Here is a 23551-nt window from a genome sequence, read left to right as displayed (position 1 = left end):
TATGATCCCAAAAGAAGCTTGAGTTAATATTGCTTTTTCTGTAATTGGCTAACAATTATTACTAATGCTAGTAGAGAGGTAGTTGGCTGTGTTAGTCTGAAGTCAGGCATAAGGCAGGATAGATTCACAGCTTTCATGAGCCTGAACTTACTTTATCAGATGCTGTCCGAATCAATCAACACTTGAAGTGAACTCAGGCTCATGAAAACTTATGCTATACATCTTTGACTTAGTCTCTAATGTGCAAATCTACCCTGAAATATGCTCATAAATGCTCATAAATATATTTATTATATACCGCTGGCCATATTATTCAAAGATGCTTACAAACCCGAGTTTGCTTAACAGTGAAAGGTCTTCAACATTTTTGAATATCAGGAATGTCATGTTTCAATTGGAATCTCCAGGCCAAATTCTGATCTTTTAGATACTGATTCTTCTAGGGAGCATCTACACATGCACTTCAATGTGCAGTAGCCTATTTTACTGTGAATTAGACTGTCATAGCAAAACCCATGCTAATACACTAATGCACAGTAAAATTAAGCTATTACGCATTGAGCATCACTAAAAAAGCATGCAGTTTCACTGAGGCACATTAGGGCCAAATGCACATGCCAAATGCACATTTAGTTAATACCTCACATCAGAGGTACTAAATTTAATGCACATTAGCAAAAGTACATTAATGAAAGTATAGAGGCACCCCCAGTGATGTAATTTCATGAATGCCATTATTGCTGACTTACTCATGAAAGTCACTGTATCACTGTATTGAAACCATATAAAAAGGTGCTCTGGTGAGCAGCTCAGGGCTACTTGCCCTCAGGAGCTTCTGAGACCTGGCCAGTTGGTACCTAGGGATACTAGCCCCTTGTGCCAGCTGGACTGCTGATGCAGCCCTAACCTAAAGTAGTCCCTGCACTCTTTGCCCACTGCAGCACTCTGGCAGTGGGGGCTGCTGCCTGTCTGTGACCTGTTGGCACCTACAATGGCACTCTCCCCCTTGGACCTGCAGCCCCATGTCTGCACACCTGCCAGACCTGGACTGGGGACTGCACAGCCATCTGGTCTGCACCTCCAGGCCAGCTGCCAGTGGGCTGTGACTGCACAGTTGGCCTTTGGGCTGCACTGCTGTCATGTCTTTTGGTGCCTCCGCTCTGCCATCTAAGCAGTTATCGCCCGGAAGATGTGCTTGTTGTAGTAGCCTACTTTGAACTGTTGAAGTGTGTCCTCCTGGCCCCAGTTGGCCAGGAGGGAAGCCACTTCATCTGCCCTCCAGCTGGATCCCTGGTGCTGGTCCTGGGGAGGCTTCTCTGCTAGGGCCTTGACACTTATCTCACTAGCAGAGTTCCTGGTGTTCCCTTTTTAAAAATTACAAATTCTCTGATAAATCCCCTGAATTCTGTCATTAAAATACCCCACATCCATGTTCTTCTGTAATTAAAATGAAGGTCATGGGTTCATAGATTCATAGATGTTAGGGACTGGAAGGGACTTCACAAGATCATCAAGTCCAGCCCTTCTGCACTTGGGAAGGAAAGACTGCTGGGGTCAGATAACCCTAGCCAGGTGAGCGTCAAGGCTCCAGCAGCCTTTTCTATCTGAAACACTCCCCCATCCCTAACCGCCATCTCTCTCTCTCACGCACTCCCCCCGCCACCCCCATTGCCACCACACTTACATATAGCCCATCACATCCCCAAGTAGTTCTTGGGACCAGAAGCCTCCACCAGGCTGTGGTCACATGTCCCAGGACTCTTGTGGGCATGGGGCATGGCTGCAGTGTGGCAGTTGCCCCTGCAGCTGTGGCTCTAACCAGCAGGTCCCATCCCATCAGGTGGCTGGGCACACAGGGTTTGAGATTTGTGAGGGTGTTGAGGTGTGGGGAATTTGTGGGTGGATGTAGGGGTGGGTGTAGGGTTTTTGGGGATAAGGTTTGTGGGGGCAGTGTGCAGCTTGTGCAGGGGTTTGTGGGTGTGGGGTGCTTGGGCAGGGGTGGAAGGTGTGTGAAAGTGATTCATGGGTGAGGGGTTGGTGGATGGATTATGGAGGGGTTGTGGTTTGTGGGGGGAGTGTGTGGGGGTAAGGACTGTGGGTGGCACTGTGTGGGGGTGGAAGGGACTGTGTGGGTAGGATGGGTCTCCTTCCCACTCCCCCCACATGGTGTACAGCCCCCTTGTAGCAGCAGTAGCAGCAGCAGCAGCAGCAGCAGCAGCAGGCATCAGAGCACTTATGGTTGCTCCTGCCAGAGACCCCCAGCACCTGCACAGACTGGTTGCTTCAGGGTACACCCCATGAGTGTGCCCTGTGCCACTTTTTTCAGGGTGTTTTTTTTTGGTACCAGGATTTCTCGGTATCAAAATTAAAGTCTGTGGTGCAAATATGTAGTGTGGGGAACATTTTTTTTGTTCCCAGTGTGCCTCTTGTTGCATCTCCAACTGCTTTGAGATTCCGCAATAGGCATGTGCTTGCCCATCTAGACGTGGCCAATAAGTCTCATTAGGGTCTGGTGCAATGGCACTGATACTTTCTAATTCTACTGGAAATACCTTTCCTGATTCTGCAGGAAATAACTTAACTATGACTGCATCACATTGTTGGCTCTGTCATCCTATGATTTAATAATAAAGCAGGTCTTCTTATTCCTTTGCCATTTCTAGCTGATAAGCTCTATTTTTTTATATCAACTTAAATGGGACTTAAGCAAAATGTAGGCATTTAAGATCCAAAGCTTCATAAGCTTCATTCCACAAGACACAAAATTCAATACATTTCTTTGTTCAGAAAGTGTTTCCTTTTTTTTCAAAACATGTAGACTGAGGCTTCTATGCATACAGATAAAAAATCCAGTTTCTTCTAATTCATATCTAAATCCTGCTTAAACTCCACTAGGATCTATATTCATGATGGGAAATTGGCTATGCCTTACAGGGATCTAATCTGACCTGTTCTTGGAGTACAGCTAACTTACACCAGCGTCTGTGTCTGTGTTCCACTCAAAAAGAGTGGTGGACATGGTGGTGCTTCCAGTGCTAACATATACCTTTTTAAGAATTACCTGGAGATTAAAATGTTTACCTAGGAAGTAGAAACCTGAACATATTCAGGCCCACATCTCACCTCTCAGGACTATTGAACAGTCTAGGTAGGGGATAGCCCTCATCCCTTTGAAGGTAGCTTTTCAGTGGCCAAGAATGAAAAACTTGTGGAGCCAGAAGCACAAGGAAGAAGTAGTGTTACTTTTTCAATCCAGTGGTAAGAGTATTCCCCTGGGGAAGAGAGAATCCTGGGTTCTGGCTGTTTTTTCCAGCCTTTCTACATTAGACAGTAATAGTGTTTTTTTGCTTTGTTTGCTTTAAAAAGCAGAAATAATCTTGGCAGCAGGGAGCCAAACCTATGATTTCTTATTTCTTTTTCCAAAGATGGCCAGTCTTCCTTGAGGGTAGCATGGCTACACTTTATTGGGAATAATAGTAATTGACATGTTTGAAAAAGACAGCCTCTGGCCTTAGTCACTTTGAAGATAAAGACTGAATGTAGTCTTAGTGACAAGTGTGTGATTTTTTTTCTTTTTAAAATGAAGTCTTCATAAAAACCCTGTAAACATATATATCAGCAGGGCATCTTTTCAACACCGTAATGCCAAAGTTCCTCTTGTGACCTTCGGGGAAAATTTTCAGGAGCAAAGAGTAGTCTAGTCTCAGTGCCTAATCACTTCATACAAGAGAACCCAGGAGCACTTGGTCATTAAAGCTAAGGTGGGGGGGTGTATATCCCATCAATAAGAAAGCCACCAAATCTTTTCCCCAAACCCATTCCTGTCCAAAGACAAGTCAGGCTGAATTAAAAATCAAACTCCAAAGTATGAACTTGAGCCCAATGCAAGGAAAAATATTTTATCTTAATTAGAAACCCAAGTTCTTGCCTTTACCATCAATATCAACACCTAAGCTTAGGGTAACATAAAACTTACCACTGAAGTAATGCCTTAGCATTAAACTTAACATTTTTTGAAGGAATAAAGGAAACAATTTCCTAAACTCATGCTTCCTGGTAGATAACATAGGTTAAATGAATTACTAGGAATAGTAATTCTGCCTTTCTTGCACCCTCTGAAAAGCGAGATGTCTGTTGACCCCAAGAAGTCTGTACACTTGCAGTGGCCAACTCCTGGTAGGACAGGACTTGTATGTACCCTGTCCATTCAAGTCCACTGATGCACTCTAGAGCTAGAATTTGACTAGTGAGGCTGTTCTAAACTCAGGCTCAGGGACCATCCTTGAGCCTTTAGTTTTCAATGGTCCAGAAACTGGCCAATAAGTTTAAGTCCAGATCATCTTACCAGCAGCAACAGGAAAACTCTCAGGTCTGGAATATATCAGAGAACTGAAGTGGGCAGGGCACAGTATAGACAAATCCTATAGACCAGAATTACCACAATTTTGAAACAGATGTGTTGAAATAGTTGTTTGAATGCCTAATTAGCAAATCATTTATTAACTCTTAATTATAGTGATTCATAATATAAACTAGTATATATATATTTTAAAAATCTTTGACTCCCCTTCCAATATGAAGAGGCATAACATGGCATTTTTTTCACTCAATCACACATGAACTGAACCATAATAATGAGCTGGAGTGCTGGAAATAAGTTGTTAGTTATATTTATCTATAAGAGAATCATTTGATTGCTTCTTCAAAGGACTGCAGTACAGAAAGCTGCATGAAGAGGAAAACATGAATGCTGGAAGCTTGCAGGGTCTATGGACTAATCTACATCTGTAGGTGGATGAAATATTTTCAATTTCAGAGCCTGACAGAGTGTATACATTGCAATTTTGATTATATCTTCATTCTTGCAAGCTCAATCCTGAGCCTAGCTAAGCCATACCCACTGCATGTATATTTTGTCTGTTAGGATGCCCCAATAAACCTTCTTAATGCCAGCAACTTTGCCACTACACAGTATAGTTGCATTTTCTAGCTAATGTAATTATGAAATTCATTTATCAGTGATTTTAGCAAGGGAAGCATTCAGTATATTTCCCAATTATAAAAGTAAGAGACAAGAAAATCAAAGGTTTTTAAGTGCATTGGTTCCATTGACCTGTTTTTTGTTGCACTCTACAGTATCTTTCACTGCTACTGGGGAATAGATTTCCATACTATTTTTAAGTATTATTGGGAGATATTAGAAGTAGTTTTGGCACAAAGTCTCAACAAGAATTTGCTAGGTCCAAGAGAAGATGTTGAAGTGGGCCCTGATAGACTTAAGGAGGCAAAGGAAACTTAGAAAGTTTGACATCTGAAAGTAAGTAGGCAAAGTTTTCCTCAGAGTCAAATTATAGTACCAGAAAAAGGTAAGTACCCAACCAAGTGGCATCAGAGCATGGTCTTCTTCAAAATTCAGTGCCATAATAAATGGGGTGGGGATGGAGAACCAACCAAACCCAAACCTACTAAATCTAGCCTAATACTTATAAACTTGGAAGCCTAAAAATAAGGCATCTAATTACCTATCTACATTCTACTATACATCATCAGGTTTTCAGGAGTACTGAACAGCTGTGGCCCTCTGACAGCACTAAGAATGGTGGGTGTTTGGTTTCTCCAGTGACTAGAACAAGAATGTAAATGCTTTATGCATGACTGTGGGCTCTGCCACACATTCAGATTAAAGCTGGATAGAAACCAGCTATAAAGTTGTTAAACATTTTCAAGCACTAACTGTAGCGTGTTGGCTCCTCATAACTGGATGGACATTTTTATAGTATGATAATTAGGGGTGTGTGAAATGGGCCCTATTCAGCGCCCAAATCAGGGACAGTGATTCAATTTGTTGATTTGGATCACTGTCCCTGATTTAATTTGACCTAATCCAAATCTGAAGATTGGATGCTGATTTGGAGAATCAGCATTTCGGACACTGACACACCTTTAAATGTTTTTTCTACATACCTGAGATAGCAGGCACGGCTTGTGAATGCTACAGTGCTAGGGCATATGGAGCATCCCACAGGAGTGCAGGCAGTGGGGAGGCCCTCCATGTGCTTGGTGGAGAACCTGGAAGTGGACCTGTAGTACTTCCAGTTCACTACCAGGTCTGCTGGGGGGTGCACTGGGAGGGCTCCCCTGTGCCTCCCCAGCTTGGCAATAGGCTGCAGGGGGACCTCGGGTTCGTCCTCCCCCAGACCCAGAAGGCACCAGTCACCTAGCCAGGGAGGTGCGAGGTGACCAGGAAGCCATGGAGGTGCGAAGGGGCCCCTTCGAAGCTAGGGAGGTGTGGACCTGGCAGTGGACTGGAAGTGCTTTTGGTCCACTTCTGGGTCTGCTTCCAAGCACACTGGGGAGCCCCCTATGCTTCTGTGGGACACTCCATGCACCCCACCATCACAGCATTCATGAGAAGCCTGCTACCTACACGTATGTAGAAAAAACATTTAAAGCTGTCTCTATGTCCAAATCTCTGAATCTTTCCAAATCTCTCTGAATCAATTTGGACGGTTAAGATTCAATTTGGAGAAATTAAAGGGTCCTTTGATTTGATTCAGATTCAGAGATTCAGGCACCGAATTGGGCCAAATCTCTGGCAAATCAAATCAGGGACCAAAGCCTCACACATCCCTAATGATAATTACTTTGCATGTGTGGTTGGTCTAAATTTATTGTGCAATTGACCGCTTAATTGCATAAAATATGTAATGTATGGCAGGGGCCTGACTGTTAAACTTTAAGGCCAAACTTTTCAAATTTAGATTCTTAGCTTTAAGCATTAAAAATAAGTTCACATCCCATTGAAATTCCAGAATAATTCATGAATATCTCTATAACCAAACAGTTATTATATACCATTTAGGACTATGCCAAGAGTAAAATGTATGCATAATTTATATCTGAAAACCTTATATTAATCAGAGATAATTATTTATTTTTTATTTTCATATAATTTTAAAATAGTAGAGGAATGGGAAATTATAACATTTCTTACTTTGTACAAAACAATGTAAATGTATTTGGATATGGTACTCTTACTTAAACTTCAGTAATAAATTAATAATATGTTGACAGGAATACAAGTCTTCCATACAATAAAGTATATTTCTTGGACTAATCTTTTCAAAATAGATGGTGACCTACTTTTACACTTGTACTCCACTTTTGTATAAACTATATTTACTGAAAATTATAATTGAATTTCAAAGGCTAAATCCTGATATTTGTGGCCTAGTCAAAGACAGTGGTGAGAAATCATTTGTGGCTCAGACAACTGACTTGGTAGCCATCTCACTCAGTCCCTTTCATCCCATTTAAAAAGCTTCATTGGTTGAGGTTCACCAACTGTTGTTGGTTAGTGGCTATGTCTACATGAGACACTGACTATGCAATCATTACTGTGAAGTTGTATAAACAAGTACTAAATAACTGCAGTAACTGGAGTTACTGTGCTGCTTTTTCATGACACTGACCGTGCAGTAACCCAAGACTACCGCACAGTAGTGTCACATCATGGTTGCTGCCACGCAACACTACTGAGCTGAACTATGTAGTCAGCATCTCATGTATACATAACCAGTGTGTCTTAAATTATTTATTCTACATAAGTTGAAAATACATAGGGTACGGGCAAATGTATGTTATAGTTGCTTCAAAAGGGGAGGGGGAGCTGCTTCTCAGGAGGAGCTATTACACTGTAACTATTATGTCTTCACAAACCTGTAGCAGTACAAGTTAGCTAAATTGCCTTCTGTCCTGAAAGAACTAGGAGTAAAGTCAGAAGAGTTTTGTTATTCTTGAATCACTAATGAATCATACAGATTCAGTGTAATAATTTGTATCAGTATCCTTTGATAGTAATATACTTGTTACCTCTGTCTATACCCACAGTTCTATTTAATTCCAAAATTTAAAAATATCTACAACTTGTGCCTACTTGCAGATTTTCTTAAAAGGTAATTATATGATTTGCTGCAATTATTCTGACACCCACCACGAGGTAAATTCTACTAAGTGTACCGCAATCCAGTGACCTGGGCACACTCAGACTTCTTCTTGGAAACTAGATTGCATTTGTAATAAATTCCTTTTCCCAACCACTGAAATCCAACCTCTTAATAGTAGTAGCTACACTTGAGCTTTTGATTTTCTGCTTATAGAGTTCATCACCTGCCCACAAACAACTGTGTGGGCCCATACAGGAACTACCATTTTCACTAAAAATAGAACCCAAAGCTTTCATCACCCAGAGCCAAGGCCTCTATTAGTAAATCTAAAAAAAAAATAAAGAAAAAAAAGAGGAATTTCTTTATGAATGCAAGTAATGTTTTGTTATAAATGCTGGAATTGATCTCCAAAGTGAAATGTTAAGACATTCTGAAAGCACTTAAGTTGTATGGGAAGAAGTTTTAAACTACTACAGTTTATACAACTACAAGTTTATATCCAATTGGAGAGATTGTCCTTTTAATGCATCTGGATGAGAAGATGAAGATAAGCCTAAGATTTCATTTTTTTAAAAGAAGAGTAAAAAATTCTCCACAGAGAGAAGGCACCATGATTTCAACAAAAAGTAAAAAATACCCCAATTTCTGTTAAAAACAGTGTTAAAGGGCATTTTATTAATCAGTGGATCTACTGAATCTTAACCACATGATCAAAGTATACACAGATTTTCTGAGGAGCTGGATTAGATACAGTATTTGCTGCTGTTTAAAACCAGATTCTAGTAAGTAGTTCTGAAACAGCATATCTTTTTCCCCAGCTGGGTGCATCTATACAAGACATTTACTGTTGAGTAGATTAATTAGCTCCACAGTAAACATCTTGCATCTACATGTGTGGCCTTACTTGCTCCATTGGTTGAGGTTCAACAGCAACTGTTGTGGCTTAGTGGTTGTGTCTACATGAGACACTGACTCCGCAATCATTACTGCCGGGGTGTATAAACAAGTATTAAATGACTGCTCAGTAAATTACTTTGCAGTATGGGTGTGCGAAACGGCTGTGTTTCAATTTGGTTTTGGATTTGGCTGTCTTGGAGGACCGTGATTTGTTTCAGTGTTTCAGATCACTGTCCTGTTTCACTTTGGCCGAATCTGTTTTGGAGATTTGGCTCTGCTGAATCTCCTCTGAATCTGTTTCAAATGGGCTTGTAATCTTCACGCATCCCTACTGCCCAGCTGGGTGGGGCTGAAGGGCTGGGGGCTTGGGGCCCCAGTGGGGAGCAGGATGGGGGCTGTAGGTGGGTCACCTGGGGAAGAGAGAGGGGGATGTGAAGGACAGGAGATGCTGGGCCACAGGGTAGGGAAGCAGCACAAAGCAGAGAGTGAGCCTGCTGGTCCCTGCCTCACAACTCGGATCTGCAGGGAGCAGAGATCTGAGCTAGGGGTTTCCTCACTGGTGCTGCCCACCCTGTGCTGCTCCGGCAACGTGGGGCTGTGTGAGGTGGGCAGTGGTGGTAAGGAGACCCCGGCATGTATCTCTGCTCCCTCTGGAGCCAGGCCACATGGCAGAGACCAACCCTGGAGCAGAAATCCATGTTGGGAGTCTCCTCACCACCACTGCCCACCCCACGGTGCCCTGAATCTCTGCTCCCTGTGGAACCAGGTCCCACAGCAGGGACCAGCACTGCCCTGCCACATCACCTGGCTCCACAGGGAGCAGAGATCTGCACTGAGGCCACCTCACTGCCGCTGCCCACCCCGTGCAGCCCCACATTGCTATGATGATGAGGAGACCCCCGGCATGGATCTCTGCTCCCTGCAGAGCCGAGTTGTGCAGCAGGGCAGCAGCATACAGATGTTTCTGTGCAAGCCTGGCTCTGAAACTCCAAAACAGCCCAAAACACCTCCAAAATCAAATGGCTGATGAAATTTTGCACAACCCTACTGTGCAGTAGTGTAGAAGCCCTATTAGGCCACAGAAAACTATGCAACTCCACAGCAGGGTAGTAGGTGTAAATATAAGTACTAACCGGCTGCAGAGTTTTTACTCCACAGCAGTGCACATGTAGATACTGACATGGCTGGCTGCAGCACAAGGATGCTTCAGTGCAGAGGCTGTCTGCCAGCTAGCTCCATGCTGACACACCCTTGTGGCAAAGCCAGCCCTTCCACATCATGTTGAACCCAATTAGCATCCCTAGGCTGGCAGGCTGACCCTTGAGGGTTCCTTCCATCTGGGGATGCTTTGACCTAGCTCAGCATGGTGCTGTCCCAGGTGCATGTTCAAATGGTGCATCAGGGAGCAATAAATTCTCATGCAATATGCGATGGCATTTATTGATATGTGCTAGTAGCATTGTAGACATGCCCACTGACTGTAAAAAAGGACTGGGGACTGTTTTTTTTTTAGTAATAATTGTTATTAGCTTTGGATGCTGGCATTCATTGTACTTTGTATATATTCAAATCATTGCGTAATGATAATATTTATATATAATTTATAAAGGAATCAAGCTTTTAAAATAATAAGTAAATAAGCACACACACACATGCACACTCTCACACACAAAATAGAAACAATAAAGAATAAGAGTTATAGCAGTTCTAAGGTGTATTTTAAATTTATACAGTAAGTCCAGAGTACCTATTCTTTAGAGAGAAATTGCCATATGAGAACAGTGTAGATGAAGGTCCTTTATAACTAGATGTGACAAAAGTAAAAACAGGAAAACAAGAAGGCAGCCAAAATACAGAGATTTCAAGCAGGTTTTTATATAATGTTGCCTCTAGGCCTCAGCACTTAGTTTCCAATATTTGAAGCCTTGCTGGATTGTGTCCATGAAGAAAAGGAATTATTTATATGAGGCAGACATTTCTTTGGTGAAATCCTCTTAAAAATGTACTCCTGTTTGCCTGAATGTAATAGGAAAACACAGAAGGCAGTCTCCTAGCTCTTATAACTAAGCTGTTTTCCAACAAGTTCTATGCCAAAAGAAGCTGTTTTCTCTTCGCTTTCCAATAGGGCCATACTCACTAGTGCTTCTTTGGCAGCCTCCTGACTATCAGGTCTAGTCCTCCAGAGAAGACCCATTTATTCTCTTTGAGTTAATTCATGCCCAGGTCCTCCTTTCAGTCAAGTCCCTTGGAGGATAAATTATTTTCTTTCAGCTATCATAAAACAATAGGACATTTAATCGCTTCCTCCTTTATCTGGATGGCATATAGCTAGAAGATCCATCAGCTTTGTGGCCCATGATCTACATGCTTGCAGTAGTTGTGATATTTCTACTGGTGCAAATTTGCAACAACTACAATGGAGTCCAGTGGAGTTATAGCAGATATGCAATAATAGTAAAGAGAATAGAAACCAAAATGGAATAGAGAGCCTCAAATGAATGCATGTTTTCATAGATTTCATAGACACTAGGGCTGGAAGGAACCTCGGAAGATCATCGAGTCCAGCCCCCTGCCTGAGGGGCAGGAAGTCAGCAGGGGTCATAGGATCCCAGCAAGATAAAAATCCAAATTTCTCTTGCAGGCATTCAAAGTAGTTTATCTTTTACTTTAACTCCATTTCTAACAATTGAGATAATCAGTGCAGTTTAAACAATGGCTTTGACAAAACGAAATATAGGACAATGCCAAACAGTTTTAATTTGAATGCGAATAGATAAAAGGGACCAAGAAATCAGTCATTACAGTTTGAGAAAGAACCGGTCTTTGAACAAGTTTTTTGTATATCCATAGTCAAATAAGTGCAATATTTGTAGCTATTTAACAGAATTGATAAGGGAATAAAAAGAGGATCTTAGTTGCTGGGGTCTCAACCTAGAGAAACAGACAGTTTACCTGAGGTGGAAACAGGTATTTCTTGTCACTCTTCAGGAGCACAGCTAAAACTGGAACTACTCTGTGCCTTCACACTATTTTGTCTAGAGTCCATTGACTTGTTTTTTTAATATATGACAGAAAATACAGCTTTGCCAAAATGGAAACATTCCATGGAAACAAAAGAACTTTGATAAAGTGTTTCTTGAATGGACGTCCCATCATTTATCTCAATAGCCTAGTGGTTAGAGCACTTGTCCAGGGAATACAGCATCTATATCATAGCCTCTCCACTCCCCACCCAAACTAAGGCATCAGCAAAGTACCCTAAGGTGAGGGCCAAGAAGGAGAATGAGTCAGAGTGACTATGGTTCAGTAAGATGAGCACTCGCTTGCCAGGAGGAGGGGGTTGATCCCTCTCTCTCTCATGTAGGAGAATTTATCTAACTGTTGTTTTTCTTTTTTATCCAGTAACTGTGAAATGCACCTACTACTGCTTCTGGGAGGCTATTCTAGAATGTCACTGCTGTGGCTAGAAACCTTCTCCTAATTTCCAACTTAAACTTTTTTCATGGTCAGTCTTATATCCAATTAGTTTTGTGAAGATCCTAGCAGCTCACAGAAATCTTTACTGAAAAATAATTGGAAACTTGATATGTAAGAGGAATGCTTCATGTTTCTTGGGGTCTTTTGTTTATTTTCCCACTGCATTTTATAGGCCTAGTATGCAAGAGGAATCTAGGAAACAGTGGGGGAGAGTTTAAAAAAACAGGAAAAATACGGTATCTCCTATCTCTTATGGCTGTAAGTGGAACATTTGTGAGGGCAGCTAATAAGAAACATGTATTTTTGTGTCTAGTAAAAGTTAGCTTTTCAACACGAAATTCTTTCTTGCACAGTGGAAGAGGAGTAAAGGGGATTTAAACAGCCAAAAGACAGGATAACAAACATGATTCCTTTTATTTTTATCTGATTAGTCTTAAGATCTGATTCATGATTTTTAATTCTTTGTCAATACTGGCACTGTGAATTGTAGAGACATCTATTATAGCTACATTCATTTTATCATAGAAGAATTCTTCAGTTTCTCAACTTCTGTGGCCCTTTGTAGTGGTGACAAAGGAAACAGGAAAAAAATATTCATAACTGTTGTTTTTCTTTGCTTGAGAGCCTTTTATGGGCTACATTAGAAACAGTTCTGGATGTTAACCACATTTTATTGTTGTATAGCTTGCCACATTAGAGGACATTTCAACTATGGCAGAAAAACATAGCTATAATTCTCAGCTAGTCATGCAGCACAGACCTTTCTGACAGAATAAAACATAGGTTCAGTATAGCTCTGGGTACATTGTGTAAAACCAAAGGTGAGGCATATTATAGCATAATAGCCCTGCATCTGGAAATACAAGTAATGGTCAATCATCATTCTGTTCTCTCTTGAAGCCAATTTCATTGGAAAACACTGTAAGTAAAACGTGGAGAAAAAAAACATGACAAGTCTAAAAATAACCTAAACCTTTACAAATACCAATTACAAAAAGAAGAAAATTAATTACATTTAAATAAGAATTAAATAAGAATTATTTGTGTTAAGACAGGAATATAAAAAATCCTTTGCAATAATACCACTACCCTGGGTTCAATGAAATGTCCTGTTCCATTTTTTCCCATCTATCCCTTTCAAACTACAGGAGAAAGTGACAAACATGAGTGATGGGCATAGGTGGGAGCTCAAATAGGTACAATTCTAAGAAAACATAAAAAATGTAATAAAAATTGAAATAGGAAGATTTCCAAAAACAGCAACACTACTACGTGTTTAAAACCCCTGAGGAACTCATCTGCCCAAATGAGGCACAGAGGAGGCACTACTGCAGTCCTGTTCCCCTACTTCTAGACTTCCAGCAAAGCCCTATAGGAACAGCAGGCCTGCTGCAAGCCCTACAAGAACAGCACAGCAGGCATACTCCCTCTCCTGGAAGTTCACTTCAGATGAGTTCTATAATTCCACTTTGCTAAAGCACTAAAGAAAAATAGAAAATAGTTTTGTATGCAGTCCCTATCTGCTTGTGACTAGAGAAGCTGACATACCCCAATAGAAAGTGGGGACCAGGCATGTCTCCAGACACCTGAGCCCCATGACTAAGGGCCAGGCATGTCTCTGGACACCTGAGCCCCACTTTGCCCTAGTAGTGGGGAACAGTGATTAAAATAGGAGCTGGCCTGCATAGGGTAGGGTGCACAAGGATGACCCAAAGCACTGTGCATGTTGGTGTAAAGTAGGGCCTGATTAGGAGGACCTGAAGAGCTGCACTGGGGGTGTGCTGAGTAGGGGATGTGAGAGTAACCTGAAGTGCAGCACATAGGCCAACCCCCATGAGAAATTAACTCAAGGATGAAACCCCATAGAGGGGGGCAGCCAAGCCCAGGTAAGTTTATGGACACCTGAGATATTAGTTGGGCCAGAGGCTATGTTTGTTGTGTGTTTGTAGCGATGTTAATATCTGCCAGTGTGGGAGCACAATGCCCCAGTGGGGAGTGAGAGTCCCAGTGAGATGCTGGAGCAACTGTCATTGTGTAAGGTACTGTAATAATTTAGATGACATCTGCAAGGCATGGGACACGATAAGGGAAGGTTAGAGTCGTATTATTGCCCTGAGCATTGGGCATTAAAATGAGTAGTCTCCCACATTTAACTGTAGTTTATATTCCAGCTAGTCATGGCAGGTGAGATTTTGGGCAGACTGAGCCAGAGAAGGTGATTGAGCCAAGGGTTTCACAGCCCTGAGTAGTCAGCCTGTTATAATTTGTTTTAAGAAATTATCATTTTTTTTTAAATAGAAGGGAGCTTTGGTATCAGAAAAGCCTCTAAAATGCCCATCTTCCCTTTCCCCACACTCCCCTACTCCTTCATAGGGACAGGTTCACTACCATTTTAAATCTTATGTATTTATCTGGGGTGTTGGGTATAGCCATGTTGGTCTAAGGACATAGGCAGACAAGGTTCCTTGGGTAAATGTAATATTTTTTGTTAGACCAACTAAATAGTTGGGAAAATTGTGCCCAAAAGCTTGTAAAGAACCATTTTTCCAGCTATTTAGTTGGTCTAACAAAAAGAACCTTGTCTGCCTTGGGTATTTATGTAGATTTATGCAAAATAGTCTTTTTCACACTTCACAGGTGTAAATTATTACACAACTATCAAGGCAGTTGAGAATTCATCTCATAACATAATATTTAGAGTTGGCCATGATTCAGTTTTCAAAGGTGATGTACATATGCATAGATAGTAAAATAACTGTTTTATCATTGTCTAACATGACAAGTTGTCTAATAACTCTCTCACATGCAATTCTATTATTAAACATTAGCTATCTGTCACATTGAAAGATAATTTGAATTCAGATCTCTTACAGTGAACCAATCCTTTGTAAAACACTGGTTGTATCATGGTATGTTGGTCACCAGGGATGATACTCATTGTTGTTTCTAATGATGGCATTGTGTCACTTCATGATTTATCCTGGATTTAGTGAAAGAGCAGGCATGGAAATAAACCTCCAATTATGGTTTCTTTTCATCTTCTATTCTTTCCTTTATCCCTTCAAGGAACACTTTCATAATTCTTTCATCCACTGCTCTTTTGTACAGCTCTTTATAAAACTGTACTGCTGCATCCAGCACCTTTACACACTCCTCTATTTGGACTCCGTCTTTTGTTCTCACTTCTTTCAGTTCCATCCTTCTTTTCTTCAATTTTGCCAAAAAAGACTTACACCTCCTTCTTCTATCTTCTCTGCCCAGGTGCTCTGGTCAGAAAGATTATCTCATCTGTTCTGCTTTTGACCTATTCTTCAGTCCATCACTTTAGGTCTTCCAGTTCTTCTTTTACTCATATTCCTCTTATTCCCTCCTTTAATAATTCCTGGTTCCTTGCCTGCAGTTCTTTTAGCTCTTCTACCTTCTTCACTTCTCTTTGAACAATATTTCTGAAAAATGTTCTTGTTATTTTCCTGATTATTGTCCACCACTACCAGATGCTTTTGTAGCATCTATTCAGAATCCTCCTTCCTTTATACAGTTCCACATATTCTTGGCAGGTCTTTTCATCTTGTAATAATTGAACATTTAAATTCCACATACCTTTCTGCCTACCTTCACTTTTATCTAAACTCACTTCCATTCTCAACATCCATGATCACTGAAGGTCACATTTAAGATCTCCTTCTTTCCAATCCCTAGCCCATCTGTTGTTAATACAAAATCAGTGCTCAACACCTATCTCCCACTCAGTTCCATCTTCATAATTACCTTGTCACCAACCCATACTTTAAACATCCTTCTTTTATTGTATAAATCAGTACTTTTGATGAGCTGTCTAGCTCTTCCTCCCGTCCAGCCCCTCTCCGACCCCTCTCCTTGGTAATGCAATTGAAATCCCTCACTTGAATTTGCTGCCTACTTTCTACATACATTTCTAATTTCTTAAACAGTATGATCCTTTCTTCTCTCTCAGCGGGCACATATATATTACAAATCTTTAACACTTTCTTTTTCAACTTCACCACCATCCATTGCAGTCTCCTTCCCACAATAATCATTTGCACTTGCCACACTTCCACTTCCTCACTCTAGAGCAGAATCATGACTTCAGCCTGTTTGTTTACATCTGACTCCACCCACCACAATGGTCCCCATCCCATCTCTTGAGAAAATGATTGCAATCCCTCGCCCACGGAATTCTACACTCTTATAATGTATTATGTCTGCTTTGACTCTACTCGGTACTGACAACCTTATTCCACCTCTTCCTTGATAACACACCTTTGACATGCATAGATACGATAAACAAAGTCATGCTTGTCCATTTAAATTACACATCTGTACTAGGGCTGTGTGAAGCTTTGGTCACTGATTCAATTCGGCAGAGATTTGGCCTGATTTAGCAGCTGAATCTCAGAATCCAAATCAAATCAGGAGACCCTTTAATCTCTCCAAATCAAATGGGAATTCTCCAAATCAGTTTGAAGAGATTTCGAAGGATTCAATGATTTGGACATAGACACAGCTTTAAATGTTTTTTCTACATACTTCAAGGTACCAGGTGGCTTGTGAGTGCTGAGATACTGGGGCAGATGGGACGTCACATGGTAGCAAGGGAGTGGGGGGTCCCCAGTGCACTCAACAGCAGAACCAGAAGTGGACCAGAAGCATTTCCGGTCCACTTCCAGGTCCACTGGGGAGCATGCAGTGCTATCCTGCCCCCCAGGCCAGCGACTGGTTCCTCCTGGGTCTGGGGAGGCACCCGGGGTTCCCCATGGCCTATTGCTGAGCTGGAGGGCCACGGGGAGGGTGGTCCTCTGCACACTCAGTGGCAGACCTGGAAGTAGAGCAGAAGTACTTCTGGTCCACTTCTAGTTTTGCTGCTGAGCAGGCGCCCCCCACCCCACATTCCTGTTGGACACTCCATTTGCCCCACCATCACAGTGTTCACACCTGGTATCTCAAGCTATGAAGAGAAAATATTTAAAGCTGTGTCTGCAGCTGAATCATTGATTCGATTGATGCCAAATTGGCATCAAATCTTCAGATTTGGATTCGGCTGAATCGAATCAGGACAGTGATCTGAATCAATTAATTGAATCACTGTTCCTGATTTGAGCAGACTCCAAATCCAGATCAAATATGGCTCGTTTTGCATACCCCTAATCTCTACCATTTTATGAGTCTTCTGTGCTGCTGCCTGATGCAGTCAGCTCTAGTCCTTCCTCTGTTTGCATCCTCAGTCTTTATTGCTTTGACAGTCAAGAAAGGTTCTCCTTTCCCCTCCCCCCACCTTTCCACTTACCCTCATCTTTATCCTCTCTGTTAATCCCAACTACATTAGACCTGATGAGCCTTTTTTTCTGACAGCCCCTCTTAGATATGCACATTGGAGTGCCCACCCCATGCAAGCTGTTGCTGTACCTCTGCCTCATCCCACAGTGCCATGAGGTCACCAGTCTCCTCCATGGACAAGCTGAGACCCCAGGTGGCAACGTGTGGTGTGGGTGATGATGCCATTGGGCTTCCCACATCAATTCTCCAGGCATCCATGCAGCTGTCCCTGTGCTGTCAGGCCTGTGCAATTTCCTGCAGTGCTCAGCACAGAGGCACAATGTGGAACTAGGAGCCACATGGTGAGGCAATGTCCCAGAACCTGCAGTCTCTGGGCAGGCTGCTGGGGGTTGGCTGCAGACAGCTACAGCTGTCCCCGGTGGCTAGGAGCTGCCTGCATCTGGGCCTGGGTGCTTGCAGCATGGCAGCATCTTGCACCAGCTCGAGTTCACATAGAGCTGGCCCAGACCTGGGGCAGGAAAGGCACCTAGCCATGGGACCCTTAGGCTGACCTCAGGCTGGCCTCCTAGTGGCAGGGCTGACTGGGAGCAAATTTGCGCTTGTAGCAGTGCACTTGTAGCAACTCAAATAGCAGTGGCACAAATTTGTGCCAGAGATTTGTGCCTCAGCACAGAAGTCTGAACATGCACTTTGGTTCTGGCCCCAACAGTATAAAAAGCTGCCTTGGTGAGCATCTCAGAGCTACTTGCCCTCAGGAGCTTCTGAGGCCCAGCCAGTTGGTATCTGGGGACACTAGCCCATTGTGTCATCTGGACTTCTGAAGCAGCGCTAGCTTAGAGGGGCCCCTGCACCCTCTACCCTCTGCAGCAATCTGGCAGTGGGGGATGCTGTCTGGCTGTGACCTGCTGTCACCTACAATAACATGTGTGCCCTTGGACCTACGGATTCATGGCTGCACACCTGCCAATCCGAGGTGGGGTCTGGGTTTACACATGGTCTGGGTTGTGGTGTGGGCACTGCAGCAGAGCCCTCTGCACATCTGGACCAGCTGTCAGTGGGTTCTGGCTTCATAGTTGGCCTTTGGGCAACAGTACTGTCATGTCTTCTTGTTCCCTTGCTCTACCATCTGGGCAGCTATTGCCCAGAAGATGTGCTCCTTGCAGTGGTGCACTTTAAACTCTCAAAGCATGTCCTCCTGTCCCCAAATGGACAAGAGATCAGCCACCTCATCTGCTCTCCAGTTGGGTCCCCAGTGCAGGTCCCGGCCAGGCTCCTTTGCCTGGCTCCCATTACTTGCCACATTAGCAGAGTTCCTGGTATTCCCTGTTTAAAAATTGAAAATTTTCTGATAACCCCCACAAATTCACTCATTAAAATACCCAAAACCATCTTCTTCCCAAATTAAAGTGAAACATCACTATATATAGAGAGAGCAGTTAGGCAATGTTTTACTGATATATTTAAAATTTTAAACAAAATTGGAAGCCTACCAGTGCCTCTATCATCATAAAAAAACAAATTCTAAGTATCTATATACTTTGGCTTTTGCTTTTTTTTTTTATCATGAAAAATCAGAGCTTCCTCCAATGCTGAGCTGAACTGATATGCTGGTGTCCTGCCCGGCCCTTACCCCTCATTGTCAACCCACATCCTCCCAGTGCCCCTCACTCCTGACTCCCAGCCCCTGCCTGCCTGCCACTAGCTCCCTCCTGGCAGAAGCTCCATCCCAGCACCAGGACATGAGTCCAGCTGTAGCTGTCTCACCCAGTGCTCTGTGGCTCTGAGCAGTACCAGTCCTTGCTGTTCTGCTCCCTGCACCTGTGCCCAGACACCAGTGATCCCATGGGGCTCTTTATCCTGGAAAAGCGCAGGCTCAGGGGTGATCTAATGGCCACCTATAAGTTTATTAGGGGTGACCACCAGTATCTGGGGGAACGTTTATTCACCAGAGTGCCCCAAGGGATGACAAGGTCGAATGGGTATAAACTACTGCAAGACCATTTCAGGCTGGACATAAGGAAGAATTTCTTTACTGTCTGAGCCCCCAAGGTCTGGAATAGCCTGCTATCAGAGGTGGTTCAAGCACCTACATTGAACACCTTCAAGAGCAAATTGGATGCTTATCTTGCTGGGATCCTATGACCCCAGCTGACTTCCTGCCCTTTGCGCAGGGGGCTGGACTCAATGATCTTCCCAGGTCCCTTCCAATCCTAATGTCTATGAAATCTATGAAATCCCTATGGTGTTCCTGGGAGGCCCTCAGTTGGGGCTCAAGGCGTGGACTGGACAAGCCCCTTCCTTTCCAAGCTGGCCTTCCCCTGCACAGGCTTTCCTATGCGGGTAGGAGAGTTCTCAGCCTGTATCTGACAGCCTTTTCTACCTGAAGCACTCCCCCATCCCTGACCCCCATCACTGTCTCACACACACATCCCTGCTGTCACCTCTACCCCTACTCCTACCCCCAGCCTATCACACCCCCAATGTTGTTCCTGGGAGGAGGAGCTCCCAGGGTGGTGGGGGCATAGGGCAAGGCTGCATTTGGGTAATTGCCCCTGTACCCATGGACCCACCAGCAAGTCCTGTCCCATCTAGAGGCTGGGCATACAAGATGTAAGATTTGTGTGGAGAGGAACAGGTGTGGGAGCAGGTTGTAGGTGGGTGTAGGGTTTGTGGGGGTGGTGTGGGGCATTGTGGGGATTTTGTGGATGGGAGTTTGTGGGGTTGTTTGGGGTTATGGGGTTTGTGGGTGGATTTGGGGAGTTTGTGGAAGTGGGGGAACTGTGTGGGTGTGGGGGGGACTGTGTGGGTGGGGAAGACTGTTCAGGAGGAGTGGGTCCCTCACCCACTCCCCTGCATGGTGCACAACCCTGCCTACAGTCATGGCAATGGCCATCAGGGCACTCCTGGCACCCTCCTGACAGAGACCCTGGGTGGTACAGTGCTACCTCAGACCTAGGGGCTGCACATGACACAGTTTTGGCCCGGCCCAGTGCCACACACCTTCATACAGAACCGGGCTCCTGGCACTGTGAGCAGAAGCTGCTGACCATAGGGCCAGACTGGCTCCTGCCTCCATGTGCCTTACATGCCATTAGGCTCAATGCCAGCTCTGTGGAGGAAGGATCTGGCCCAGCCTGGTAGCGCATGGTTTCTTCCTGTCATACCTAGAGCCTCAGAAGCAGCAAGAGTGGCCCAGTTCTGGCTGAAGGCATGCACCAGCTGGCTAGGCTCACTCCATGTGAGTTCTGGGTCTCAGGCAATGCTGGGTCTCAGGTGGCTGGGGCTGCACCGCACCACACTGCACTGCCAGGGCCTCTGCCAAAAGCAGTCATGAGCGCCCCGTGGCTGCTGCTGCTGCCTCTGGGGGGAGTGGTGAAGGGGCTGTGCACTGTAGCGGGGGACCCACCTCCCCTAAGCAGTCCTCCCACCCTCACACAGTCCTTTCACCTACAGTCCCCCAACCCCCACATTCCTACTTACCTGGGACAGCGCCTGAGTTCAACCCACCACTGCAGCCTTGGCCTACTCCTATTTGCTCCAGCACGCTGAGGAAGTGTGCTAGAGAAGCAGGAACATGCAGCAGCCATAGAGACATTCTGGCCGCATGCTAGTGCATCACTCTGGAGGACTCAGCCTCCGGTTTCTTCAGAGCATGATCCAGGAGCATGCCCTGCACCAGTTTAGAGTCCATGCTGCAAATATGCAGGTGAGGAATATTTTTTCATTCTTAGCTTTCTCTCGGTGTCATCTCAACATGCTTTGAGGTGCTGCAACAGGCCTGTGCTTGCTCATCTGGATGCAGCATTTGGTGTCTACATGTGCATTACTGCTCAGTAACTACTTGCAAGTAACTTTGCTACTTGCGTTTGCAGGCAGCAAATTTCCTTGCAAGTAGTGATATTTACTGCTCAGTAAGTATGTGCAGGTGTGCTCATGCTTACTGCACAGTAAACTATGCTGCTATGCAGTAGAGTGTCTCGTGTAGATGTGTCTCTGGAAAACTTAAATAGAACAAGCACCTTGAGTCTTTCATTATAAATAACATTTTCCAGTCCTTTAATGATTCTTTTGCATCGTCTGTAAATCCTCTTCAGTTTTTCTGCATCCTTCTTGAAGAGTGGACATCTGAAGCGGCACAGTATTTCATTATCCATTCTGTCAGAGGTGTTAAGCTCTGGGACAATATAACCTCTGTAACTGAGTATTCCCCTGGTTCTATATCTAAGGATTATATAAGCCCTTTTGACCACAGCAACTGTTTCCGAGGATAGTGTCACATATTCTGTAAGCATGTCCCACACACTTTGATACTTAGCTCCTTTTCTTTCTCTGCCTTAAAAAAAAGTGGACATGATGTGAAAGCTTTTCATGTCACCTTTCTGAGAGTGATTTTTGTCACTTTGCATTCCCTAGGGATAAATAAACTGATCTCTTTCCTGTCTGAATTTGTAATCTGTTTGCATAAAAGCTAGCACATTTTTGAACATTTAATGTACTGTGAAATTCTCCTCAGTACTACTTGGGTGCTCACAAATCATATGAAAGTCTCAAGAACCATTTTCTGCTTTTATCAAAAGATAAATAAAATGTCAACATAAGGAATTTGTTGTTCATATTTTCTCATGACTAAGTCCCCTAAAAACTATTGCTCAGTACAGAAGCCATGTTTCCTTTTTGACTGTATGTCAACAAAGAATAAATGTTTTTTGAAATCTATTTGACAGAGGCTTACTTATATTTAAAAATAGAGTTAATTGGTAAAATTTCTTTGTAATCCTGTACATAAGATGCATCCAGTGTATACAGTTCCATATCACTGTATGGAACTGTACATTTAAAAAAAAAAGAAAAAAGATTGCTTAGTAAAAGAATGTATGTATACCAGGATTTTCACCTGTGGATTGTGAAGGAAGAAGTAATAAAAATAATAGAAATAGGATGAATAAATGCATTTGTCAAGATTTTTTATTTAACTGAACCTGTGTAAACAGCAGAACATGCATTAGAACTAGAAATACCTGGAACAGGAAGCTGCTCTCTCCCACAAGAAAAGGTTTTGTTAGTTAATAAACATATCTATTATATTTTTTAAGCAGTGCAGAAATCAGTATGCATGCTCTATATATTTCAGTACCAGTCCATTCCACAAGTTCACTGAGTCAAAACTGAACTTGGAAGTGAGAGGATTATCATGTATGGAGGAATTCATGAAAATTGTCATAGATCACGTGGTTGTTTCCAGAATTAAATCTCAAACCTAATGTTTTTTACTGTAATAATAATAAAAAAAACTCTGTGAAGGAGACAAAATGAATAGAGTTTTCTTGTCCTTATGTAAAAGGAGTAAGCAGCTACTAAGTATTTTGCAGATCTTAAGCTTTCTCTGCTTTGTAGAGAAACAGCATGTTAGGCATTGGACTAAAGGATACAATATCTATTTAAGAGTAGTGATGATCACTGTGCTTTAGGCCATATTATAGCCTAGAAATCATTTCTAGAGAAGGCCAGATGAAGAAAAACCTACCTCTGCATTTAATGGCAAGCTTATACAGTATGTTTTTATAGAAGATAAGTATGAAAATCTTCATTGATAAAATTGCACTGTCATTTTTAACAGCAGCAGAAAGGAAGTCATTCTCAATATGAACAATTGTTATTGCTTCCAAAAAACTGAAAACTCACCTTATATTCTTGAGCACCATTAATTATTTATATAAATACACAAATACAGGTACATTAAAAGCATTTCAGGAATATGAATATCATGAATGTTAATATCAGCTCCCCATGAGAAGCTGCTGATCATTTTGGATTTTTTACCTGATCTAGAACTGATCCCACAGTTCTCTCTTATAGCCAAATAGGAAAAATGATGCAAAAGTCTACTGGATTTTACATTATATATTCTGTCAAATTCTGTTCACCAAATGGTGGTT

At 42.9% G+C, this 23551-nt stretch overlaps 1 protein-coding gene across 1 annotated transcript in view; it reads left to right on the top strand.

The window, feature by feature from the left end:
- The window catches only part of EYS (EGF-like photoreceptor maintenance factor), a 1897540-nt gene that overhangs the window by 1243812 nt on the left and 630177 nt on the right, over positions 1 to 23551 (top strand). The gene's annotated exons all lie outside the window — the stretch shown is intronic.

Source organism: Crocodylus siamensis, chromosome 1 (genome assembly GCF_052110815.1).
Source record: "Crocodylus siamensis isolate JL-2025a chromosome 1, ASM5211081v1, whole genome shotgun sequence".
NCBI lineage: Eukaryota > Metazoa > Chordata > Crocodylia > Crocodylidae > Crocodylus > Crocodylus siamensis.
This window is presented reverse-complemented; position numbering and strand designations above follow the sequence as displayed.